This window comes from Prosopis cineraria, unplaced genomic scaffold (assembly GCF_029017545.1).
Source record: "Prosopis cineraria cultivar Desert tree isolate PC_DT_omini unplaced genomic scaffold, ASM2901754v1 PC8, whole genome shotgun sequence".
In the NCBI taxonomy this organism is placed as follows: Eukaryota; Viridiplantae; Streptophyta; class Magnoliopsida; order Fabales; family Fabaceae; genus Prosopis; species Prosopis cineraria.
Genome location: NW_026555339.1, coordinates 25746380 through 25759200, shown reverse-complemented (window position 1 = coordinate 25759200; position 12821 = coordinate 25746380).

The window sequence follows — 12821 nt, the reverse complement described above, 5'->3', positions numbered from 1 at the left end:
AATATCAAATAAATCAGGAGCTTAACTCCTTTCAACCGACAGACAGCATATATGTAAAAATGAAAGTCCTAATTATAGTTTATGTGGAGCACCTAATCATACTTTTTAAAAATAAAATAAAAATAAGATATGTAAACATTTATAAGTACATCAAAAGAAAAATTTCAAACCCTCCACCTGTCTATAATTGCTCAAAGATCGGCAGGAAGATCAACGTTAGTTAAAGTATCTGAGACCAAAATAATTTTCTAGTGAATAACGTCCCAACAATGAACAATAGAACATAAATAAAATAAATAAAATAAAAAGTTTGAGATAGTTATGTAAGTTAAATAGACAAAATTTTCATAAAAAATTTAATAAACTTCATAATAAAATGGCTCTATAAATTTCAAATAAAATCTCAAATCATTAAACTATCATAACAAATGATAATATCACTTGATTTAAAGAAAGCACATAAATGAAATAAATATTTATAAACAAATTACTGAATAACATTAATGAAATATAAAATCATCAAATAATTGTATTCATGATTATAGGGACTTATCAGAACAATTCACAAATGTGGATACATAGTCCACAAGAGTAAATAATCAAACGCGGCTTATGCCACAAAAACAATCGTGAATACACAGTCCATGAGGGTAAGTAACCAAACATGATCGAAGCCACAAAACAAGCATGGACACATAGTTTACGAGAGTAATGCTAACCAAATGCAGCTTGAAGCCACGAAAACAATTGTGAGTATGATGCTCACGAATAATCATTCCTCCGTTCCACGTGCATTGGTCATCGCACGAGGCTATCACCTCCTATAAGAACCTTGCTAGTTAGGTATACCATGGCGCGCCAAGGGTTAACGGAACTACCGTTAGCAACTAGTGTTCTATATAAAGTTCCTTTCAAATTTAATTTCAAACATGTGAAAAATTGACCATTATTCAATCAAATTTTCCTTTTCAATGTCGAACTCGCATGAATCATTTTTCTGCAGTAATTCAATAATTTTCAAAATAAAATCCCACAATTAGAATTCAAATTTGTATTTACTGATTAACTAAAATGATCAATTCTGATAAAATAATTTTACAAAATAAAATAATTTAATACAAAATATCTCATAATCACATTGTTGTCATAAAAAAGAATTTGCAGAAAAATATAATATTTAAATAAAGGAGATTTTAATGAAATATCAGTTGGGACGCTATCCACCTACCTAAGCATTTAAAATCTTACGGTCCAATTCTCACAACTTCTTGCTTATTCCAATGGTGCTCCAAAATTAATCTAACACATATCCCAACAATTCTTTTGTCACTATGTATATTTGTAATTTCTTCAAGCTTTATTATAAAATTTAACAATCCTAATTTCACCAATTTCCTCTTTCAATAATTCCTACAAGCATTATGAGAACCTTTATAATTAACTAAATTATATGGCTAGCTTCGAGGCAAAATCAATAATTTCTACGTTTAGTTTCTTCACCACAGTTTCAGCTTTGCTTAACATGTAAAGATAGTGTTTAATATTAACTAAAACAACACCTAAGTCTTCCTACAGGTCTTATGATAGAACCATTGAGGAACAGAGCATCAACATCGGCCAGTGAAAGGGAAAAGGAAGGATTCACGTCTCTATTGGAATTGAAGGAATAGGAAGAAGAATCAATATTTTACCTCTATCAAAGTGTACCGATAGCTACTACGCACCGAGATCTTAGATCAAACAAGAAGAGTGTTAGTGCTTCCACTCAGCTGTACAAAGAGGAGGAGATGGAGCCCGAAATTATTGACAGATAGAAAAATAAAAATTTAAAACCAAAGCTTCCTCCCACACAAAGGTTCAGCAGACAAATAAAGGAAGGATGAAGTCTGAACTTGCACTCACCACCAGCGTCCCTGTAACCGAGAAGAACGATAGAACCGTATCTTCTTCTTCCACCGTGATAGATAAACGAAGATAAAGGAGAGGAGGAAGAAGGTGACAGCGATGACGGCAACGCAATGACAGACTCTCGGTGACATAAAATAGCACGATACAGTGGAAAATATTAGCAATCCAACTCACAGTGGCTGGCAGGGGAACGATGAGGCCGACAGTGACGATGATGACAGCAAATGAAGCAACAACGACATGAAAACTCTCAGCCGAAAACCAATTAAGGATGTAGGCAAGGGTTAGAGAGAGGAACCGACTATGGGAGGCTCTAAAGAAGTGTAGAATGGCGGTGAGAAAGAATAATCGAAATGCTCTGTTTTTTATTGGCGTAAATGAGCTGATTCAAAACAAAAGAAGAAGTGAGAAAATTACAAAAAGAGCACAAAAAAATTACAACAAAAGGCACAAAAAATTACAAGAAAGAACAAAAATTTTTTTATAATTTAAAACCAAACTTCAACTTAGACTCTGAATTCTTGCAAAAGTTTCTAGCATAATCTCCTGTAACTACCACCTTTAATTGCTACAAAACTTATTAAAATATTAGGAAATTTTTTTAAAATTAAGATTTAGGGTCATTACACTCAAAATGTCATAATTCCCCTGAAGTCTTTAGGAACTTTTATGTCATTAATGAATTTATATAAATTACTAAATTATTCTTGTTGAAAATAAATAATTCACAAGTTTTGTTTAAATATTCACAACTTTTCTTTTTATATTTGTAACAATGCAACAACAAATTAAGAAATTTAACATGCGAAGTTGTGATTTGCTGTTGCATTGTTACGAATATAAGAAGAAAAGTTGTGAATATTTAAACAAAATTTATGAATTATTTATTTTCAACAAGGATAATTTGGTAATTTATATAAATTCATTAATGACATAAAAGTCTCTAGAGACTTCAGGGGGATTATGACATTTTGAGGGACGAAATTGTCATTTTCATATTTGAAAGAGATTTTATTGTCATTTTTCCTATTTTATATGTCCTGCCCCACTGTTGTTATTTTCACGCAATTTTCAGATATTTTAATTCATATATTTATATTATTGTCTCAATTCTCAAAGGCTCAAATTATTAGCTTGTAAGTTCTACCAACTCGCGTTTAGAAGTATGTAATCATGCTGTATAGTTTTGCTATTATTAGGCCCATAAAATGTAAAAGAAAAAAAGAAAGACAGAGATGCAGTCTAGGCAATGCAGGCGTATGTCCATTACCAAGCTTCTTCATGAAATTGCCTCCACTTTGCTCATCATCGCCATCAATCTAAATTAAGAAATTCCTCAATCTCCGACTCTTCATCATAGCTATAGCCAGAATCAAAAGAATCATCATCATCATCTGTTGGCTCTTCACTTTCTTGATCATCATCTTTAGGATTTCAAATGTAATTCACAACAAATGAGTGAATCAAAAATAACGATTCAGGGGAAACGAAGGCAGCATGTACTTGTCACATACTGTCTCCCAACATCATGAGAAAGTTCATTTTGAATTAACTAAAGTATTTTAGCTAGAAAAATTAGAAACACTGAAATCAAATCAGATTTTGTGTAAACAAGGTTTCTTGAACATGTTCCAGACACATTGTCCGGCTTAGAAGTAACATAAATATCAAACACAACAAAAATATTAAAGAAAACACTATGATAAAACAAAATATGTATGTATAATTAGATTGACAGAGTATACGTGAAAAGCAAAGAAAACTAAAATGAACATGAAAGTTGCACTCTTATTTAATATAAAGAATTTGATTTCCTCTACATAATCTAATGTCTGAAGCCTCTTCAAATTGTGATCGAGCAAGTTCAAGAATTGCAATGGTCACATATGAAACTGTGTTGTATATGTTCTCACTCTGTTTGGTTATATGTTTTTGGGAAAATATGGTTTGTGGTTTTCTTTACTTCCTTTAGCTTGGACGAACATCACTGTCCTCTGTTCCTCAGACTCATTCATGTATCTTTGCTTCCAGAGCACATATGGATGATCCATAGGCTTAAAATTTGAGTAACATGGGGAAACCATAATCTAGAAACATCTGGTATCACACCATACTCTATGTTCAGTTCATTGATATCTCTGTTATTTTCGATCCTTGTTTTTCTTGGACTGTTTATGTTTGTTGAAAAATAGCTTGATGCTACCATTTTTCAACACCAGAGCCAGGGCATCCTATCCTCTACAGCATATAAACTGGTGATGTTGGCAACTGGTGTTAATTTTAACTTTATAAAGTATTATTTGTCTATGCAGACAACAAATTAAATTAAGCAAACAAGTATTTAAATAAAAAGAATATAAATGAACGTACCACCCAAATTTATGTGATTGCATGCAATGCATTGTAATTTATGTGAAAGTGAACGTTATTTTGTAACACCAATTCTCACATACCGTATAAATACTAGGAATAATGATCCTCATCATTTGTCTCTTCGCCTAATCGTCGTAATTGCTGTCGACTGTACTAAAGTAAAGAATGAATCAGAGGAAAACATGCAGTGTTTGTTTAAAAAAAAGTAATAATAATATAAGCTACATCTTTTCTAAAAGGAATTGGATGAGGAGATGGTATATAAATAAATTCAAAATTCAAAATAAACAAAATTTTGTAAGTTGCGCAATAGAAATATATCACACAAGCAGTGAATAAAATAGAAAATACCAGGAACATGATTTGATGTCAAATATGGGTAGGTGTGGATAGTATAAAGGGAGATTCACATCCCAAACCTTCTAAGAAAATTATTCATAGATAAAGATTAATAACAAGTCATTGTTCGAGGAAAAAAATAAGTCTCTATTGCCAGTGCGTGGTTCTGGAGGAGATGGGGCAATCCTCAACATGAAGATCTATCAAGTTCGCAATAAAATAGTCGCTTTACTATGATTGCTCAACAAGAAAAAAAATGTAGAGTCTTTGAAAGCGTTATTCGTTGAAGTAGGAAAAGCCTTTCCATGTTACTTCATACATCCTGCACCCCCAAAAATATTGCACTGAAGATGATATTCAAGATGGTAATTGGATCAGATAATAGAAAATAAAATTATGTTGATTCAGAGAAATCAATATAATTTTGAAATCTTAGAGCATGTTTGGTTTCTATTTTTAAAAATTATTTTCTTTTTTAAAATAAAAAATTTAAAACTTATTTGGATAAGTGTTTTGGATTTTATTATTTTCAAAACTGTTCTCATTTTAAAAAAACAATAAAATATGGAAACATCTTAAAATTATTTTTATTTTATCTTTTCTTATATTCAAAACACACTACATTTAATTATTGCAAAATATATTTAACTTAACCAATTTATATAATAAATTATCACCATTAACTATCAGCAACTATCACTATCAAGTTATTTACAGTTTTTAAAAACAATAAATGAGAACAAAAACCAAATAGGCCCTAAATTATTCATGTCAATATACAATAAAATCTATTCTCACATTTTATTATGCTTAGTGTTAGATTTCTTATATTGAATATGCTTAAAGATAATATTCCTCCAAAATAATTTATGCCATTTAGTTATATATTTTTTAAGCTTATATATTTATGAGTTATCTTCTAATCTTTATAGTAAGAGAAACGATTATCACCAACTGAAGCTTGGCCATCTGTAAAAATATGAGAAAATTACAATGTCAAAATCAGTTTCACACCGTAGCGCTAAAACTTATACTCCATTTGGACCATATAATATAAGTTGTTTTTTGGAAGTACTCCTTGGCTCAAAATATAGGATTTTGGGTAAATTTTATATTTTGTTTTATCCCCTTGCTTTTTTTTTTAATTTCTTGTCTTTAAATGCTCCACATTTAAAAGTTATGCAGTTGTTACTAGAAAGCTCAAGGGAATAAATGGAAAGATGTGGATATTTTTAGAAAAATGAGGTTTTAACTAATATTTTTCATAACCCATAAATTAGTTAACAATAATAAATATTGTGGTCGAGAGGGACTATATCAATTAATGACATCTTTTTGAAAAGAAAACAAACATTGTGTTCTTAATTTATGGACAGTGTCACATTATAAATAGACATTATGTTGTACATACATCTGAAAAACTTATACATTTCAAACAAGGGACAAATAAGTCTTTTTACTGGAATACATATTTATGTCTAAGGTTTTTAGGCTTGCAGAATAAATTTAGAATGGAATACATATTTATGTCTAAGGCTTTTATGCTTGCAGAATAAATTTAAAATGTATTGGGCCTTAGGTGCAAATTTTTTTGATTTGGGGCCGGGTGCCATTCCCTTAAACTTATATATCAACTGCATCTTTTCGAAAAGAAAATGGATGAATGATGGATGAGATGGTGTATAAATAAATTCAAATAGACAAAAAAATTTTGTAAGCTATACAATGCCAAAATTTCAAGGTTGCTTGATATAGAAGGAAATCACACAAGAGAGGAAAGTAGAAAATACCAAGAAAAAAAGTTCCTATGCTGTCAAATATGGGCAAGTGTGGATAGTTAAAATATTCATACTTGTGTATGGAGCTTTGAAGAGCAGCGAATGTGGTTTCAGAGAACATGGAGCTATCCTCAACTTTAAGAAATCGCAGCTTTGGAAGTAGGTTGTTGTAGAACCCTTCCTCTTGGATTTCAACTTCACATTTGAAAAGCCTTCTACCTGACAGCAATGTTCTATTAACAGATTTTCCAACAGCAGAAGATGTTGAGTAGAGGGCAGAGAGGGGAAGAGCCATTTCAAGTTCCTGAATTTTAAGACTTGAAGACTATAAAGTTGTGGGAAGCAGAAGGAAGAAGAGGATGCATTTGGAAAGTGAGGCTCTGATGACATTATTTCCTCCAACTTTTCACATTCTTCAATGATTAGAAGCCTCAAGCATGGAAGGCTTCTGATGACAATGCTTGGGAAGACACTTCAATTTACTACATCCATTCACCTTTAGATGCCAAAGATTTTGGAAGCTAAGGAAACTAGGACCCTCCCATACACACATGAAGTTCCTCGAATCGTTCAGAGACAGCACCTCTACTTTTGAGATTAAGATCATCTCTTGTTCTTCATTTACATATAATTGTTTTTCTACATTTGTTGTAGTATGAAAATTTGAATTTTCTATAGAAGCTTGGTGGAACTGCAGCTTCAATTAACAAAAAAAATGTATTCACACTAATTAAATTTAAAGATAAAAGTTTTTATTTATACTTGAGTTTAAAAAGATGAAAGAAACTAAATATATTTAAATAGAAATTAATGCATATGCCGAGCAAATTTTGTACATATATTCAAATGTGTTTTTATCAATGTATGATTATAGGGAAAACGTAAAATAACTTTTTATCAACATATTTTATGAATGAATATTCACACAATTATTCTTTCCTTGTCAATTTTTTTTATATGATTGTACATGAAAATATCATATAAGAATATCTTTAAAAAATGTTTAAAGAAACTTGAAACGAAGTCCCAGATATGTTCCATATTTTCATCAATTGTGCTCCAAAATTAAAAGAAAAAACATATAATTGTGTACTTCAAGTATAAATTGTTTTTGTTCTTTCATATGCTTATATCTCTTTGTAATTACTTACATGTTCCCTATTTAAGTTATACATTTAAAGCCAAGATGATGTTGTTAAGAATCCACATATTAATTTATCTCATTTTGAAAGACTCTAATCAACATGATATGGAATATTCATTTTTACCGATGCTGTTCCCAATTGTTGAATAGCGGATCCCAAACTAGAATCAAGAATTTGGGGCAGTTCCTTATGCTAATGTCACTCATCTGCACTTGAATCTCCATCCATTGACAAGCACGAACGAAATTTGGCAAATTTTCAAGTTCTATCTTCCTCAAGCTTGAAAGCACAATTTTCTCATCATAGTTGACATCATCTTGACTACCATGTCCAAAAATCACGTCCAATTCCTCACAATCAGATAAGGTTAGGGAACTCAATTTGAGAAACTTATTATGGACAATAGTGCTTACAGAGAATACAAACTTCAACTTTTTGCATCCAACCATTTTCAAGGAATGGAGATATTGGAAGCTCAAAACTTGTGTGGGAACAAGACCTCCTAGCATTCGCTATTCTGATCTCAACAATTTTGAGTCCTCGATTTCTTCTTGGTCATCATTACCCATGATTTGAAACGTGCTTACAATAACAGAACCTTGAATGGCAAGCTCTCCAACATTTAGAAGAGAGAATAGAAGAGTGAGAGCTTCGTTATTATTTAATTGGCTACATTTCAATACATACTCCCTTTCAAGTTTCTCTATATAACATAAAGGTGAAATGAGGTGGAAATTATTCTAAGTTCCTTGGAAAGATAAGGAAAAGAAAATGAGATCAAGTTAATAACCAATATCTTCACACATTGGATGAGACTACTTACAATTGCAATCATTTATTAACATATGTACCTATTTTGTTCTACCAAATGCTTTCCGTCGTTATTATTATCAAAGTGATGAAGAGAATATAAAATGCAATTCATTAATTTGGTTTCTTAAATTTGTATGCAGGAATATAAGATATCTTATTAATTAACTTGTTTGAATATGAATTTTGTTTTGAATATTCGCCTAGCATCGATTGAATTAATATTATATTTTTTTGAATGTGTCAATTGAATTAATATGGTAAAATAAAACATAGGCAAGATTTGCAGCATGGAAAAAGAAGCACTGAGAACCACTGTAGAACATTACTAACCTTTTCTCTCCAACCAATAGTTGCACTCCTAATTGGCATAAGTTTTGGGCATTCATCAACCTTAAGTCTGCAAAACTCCACGACGTGCAACTTAAACAGGTGGCAAACATCAAGTCTTGGAAGCTTCTCAAGTGTTACATATTTCAAGTTTGGGAACTTAATCTGCCTTTCAAGTTCAATGTCATTATCTTCGATATTAGAGCAATTGAAAATTTCTTCTAGTTGAGAAGAATCTGATATGATCAGAGTGCGTAGTTGTGGAAGAATTGGGGTAGCATCATTGATCATGAAAGGCAAAATGAATTTCAGCTTGTTGCAATTAGAGATTTTCAGATCTTCCAATGTCAGCAGACAGGCTTCAGTTATGGATAGATTCTTCTCAATTCCTTCATTCCCTGAAAAGATTGCCTCCAACTCCTCACAATCAGATATGGATAGATAAGTTAACTTTGGAAGACTTTGACAGATATGGGTAGCGAAGATAAATTTCAATCTTGAACATTTTGTCAAATTTAAATGTTTAAGGTATTGAAATGTTGGAATTTGTTCTTCAAGCCCAGTTTGATAGTGGAAAATGGATTCTACTCCATAGATATGAAGATCATTCCTTAATTGATACCCCTTACGTTCCTGCAATTGCTCCGTGAAAAAGGAAGAAATAGAAGAAATGAAAACCATTAACATATTTCCAAAAAAAAAAAAAAACTATAAATCAGGATTTATTTAAAATCTCTAGGTACATGTATTATTCTTAAGAAACAGCCATATCCATATATATCTGAAAATGGAGTTCACAATGAAGTTTGGGAAAACATTATGATGAGGGACCTATAAGAGTGAATATTTATTGTGGGCCATAAAAAAAGATAAATAATTGAACAACCAAATGCTAAATAACAAACAATAATTAGTTGCTAGTTCTCACGTGCAAAAGAAAATTTAATTACGTGAAGAAATATATTTTTTTAAAAAAAGAACTTTAGTATTCTTAAACATATTTTTAAATCTAATTAAAGCATTGGAAAGCAAATTTGTACCATATTTGGACAACATTAAAGTTTTTTAATGAAAAAAAAACCATGTTAGGGATTTTAGTAGTGAGGATTAATCACTTATTTTATTTATAATTTAGATTTTTTCACAATAAATTTTGACTCCTTTATATCATTTTGTGTAGTTTTTCTAAAAATTAATAAATATGATATAAGTGTTATTAACGTAATTATTACAAAAAAAGATAAGGATAGTTTAAGAAATGATGAAAATAGAATTGTATATCTTCGATTGATATTGGTGACTGAATCTTTATTTGCATACCATATGGTACCTTCAAAACCAAGAGCACACTGGGATTGAAAAACAATGGCATAGGACATCATAAATTTTCTTGACACGAGAATAGCATGTTTTTAAAGAATATAATGCAAATTTATGTGTCATTTTCTTATTTCAGTTCTCATTTTAAATAAAAAATAGCATGTTCTCATTTTCAATAGGTATTCACATAAACACTACTTGCTATTTCAAACGTGCTAAAAAAATTTAATTATGTGAACAAAGATACTTAAAACAACTTTAGCTTTTTAAACATTCCTTATCAATCAAATTAAAGCATCGGAAAATAAATACATACCATATTTGGACAATCCTCCGATACTATTTCCTTTATAGATGGGCACCTTGGGTGATACTTGTAATAAACCTAAAATTTAAATTAAATAAATTCCCTTTCAATTGATAATTAATTAATTTTAATTTTATAATAAATAAAGAGCAGCGATGTATTGGAATTCATATTGGATATTTATATAGAGGTTTGGAATTTAAATTTTATTTTAGCCAAATGTTAGTTTATTTTTATTTTTATTTATATGAAAAAGTACTAAAGAGTCCTTTTTTTTTATTATAGAAATATTATAATAACAAAAATTGAAAGGGTCTTCTTTTAAAATTTTCTCAATAAACTTTGGGTCTAGTTTTGTAAATTTCCTCATGAGTTTATTATTTGAATTTCTTTGTAGCTTCTTAATCAGTGCAGCAGGCAGAAGAGAGGGGGAGAGCTCACGATTTTTTTTATTTTCCTCTCCTTCTTTTTCGATCGTGTTTTAGGACCAGAGAAGTCTAGAAAACTCTACAATTTCTTCCGTCTTCTCCTTCTCCCCTGCCATCTCTAACTGCTTGAGGTGTGTGAGTGAGAGAGTTCCAGCCATTGTTGCATGGGCTTCGAGTTACCGTCTCTCCTGCTTCTCTTTCTTCAATCCTGTTTTAAGCTGCAGAGAGGGCCAGAGATCAAAACTCTGGACTTGTCCATAGTGTGCTCCCTGACTCTGCTTCTCTCTACTATCCTACCCTTGCCGCCGGCGAAGTGGGAGCTTGTCACTCCCGTGCGATGCCAGGCCCTCAGTCGTGCTCCCTGTTCTTGTCTTCCTCGGTCGCTGTTGTCTTCACCGTTCTTGTTCGCGTCTTGCTGTGAACGTCTGTGTGCCGTTGGATTCTTTTTCATCCTCTTTCATCTGTACGTTGCTAGTGTTTGTGTGAAGCGGGATATCTTTTGCTGCTGAAGGCCGTCGGATTCTTCCACGTCTTCCCCTGTTCGTGCTGTCTCTGTTATGGTGAAAGAGTGAGAGCATGAGGAGAGAGAGTGTCTGTTTTTTGCTTCACCATTTCCTGTTCATTTCTAATTTGCTTCTCTGATTCTTGCCGTTGGTATGCGTTCTGGGTCTTCACCATAGATTCTCCATCTATGCCGTCAACTTGAAGTGCTAAGCCGCGTGATTTTTGTTCTCCTCTACTTTCTTGTTTGCTGGTCGTGCGAGCTCGTGTTGTGCGTGTGTTCTCAGCCTTCAATTTCCTTTTTCTTCTCAGCTTGGATGTCGAGTTTGTGTGTAGTAAGTTCAGCTTCTCTTATTCTTTATTGTTGTTGGCTGTTCAAACTTCAATACTTCATTGATTGTCGATCATTCTCCCCTATTTTTGGTGTCACTACCATGCTCATGATGCTGGACAATATTTCGAGTCTGCCTTTTAAATTCTCATATGCTCCATAGATGGGTGAATACCACCTGTCTTCTTCTTTTCCTCGGCCAGTTTGTACATGGATATTGGAGTGGATAAAAATTTGTTCTTTTCCATTTGCTCTGTGGCTGTGCATGAGCAAGGATAGGAATAGTGTTGAAGTAAGTTTGAATTGAGGATTAGGAAGCTTATTTTGAATGGCAATCATGCTTTAAGCAACTTGTTATTGTAAGGGAAAAATTTTGATTATTGTGGCAAATTATATGTGATGGTTGTACTATGATTAATAAAAATTATAGACCCACGCACACTTGATTAAAATTTATTATAAGAATTGGAAGGCAGATTAAAATCTAATCAAAGTGTCAAATAGAAAGGTAGACTTAGAAAGGTAGACATGTAAAGTATTGAAAGGATTAAAGAATCTGATATTGGGTTGATTAAATTATAATGATTTAGAGTTCGATTGGTTATAGTGTTACCAATATTGGAAGATAATTTATTTGGCTAGAGTAAGGTCATTAAATTATTCATCACCTTGAATAGGGTGCTTAGAGGAAGGGAGACATGGATGAAGTCGAAAGAAATGGATTTTGGTTCTTGGGCATACTAAAGGTAAGTGGATAACGTCCCAACTAATTTATCAATTAATTTTTCTTATTGAAATTTATATTGTTATATTGATTATTTTAATAATAATTATGTTGATTAGTGAATACTTTGCTATTAAATTTCTTCATTTTTAAGTTTCAAAATGTTGGTGAAAAACGATTCATCATAGCATATGAATGTTTTACCCCTTATGAGATATCCTTTCAGGATTAATAATTTTTTTTTTCATTAGCATTGGCAATTTTTGATTATTCAATAAATGCAAGTATGAGCATTGGATATAAAATTTTATTTTGACAAGTTTTAATGTTTAAAAGTATTTATGCGAGTTTAATTTGAGAATGAGAACTGTATCTTGAAAGTGATGATTTTCTTGCATGTTGGAAAATGGTTTTAAAAAGGGATTTTATACAGAATACTGGTTGCTAATGGCATTTTTGTTAGCCCTTGACGTGCCATGGTACACCTAGCTAGCAGGGTATTTATAGGAAGTGCTAGCCTCGTGCGA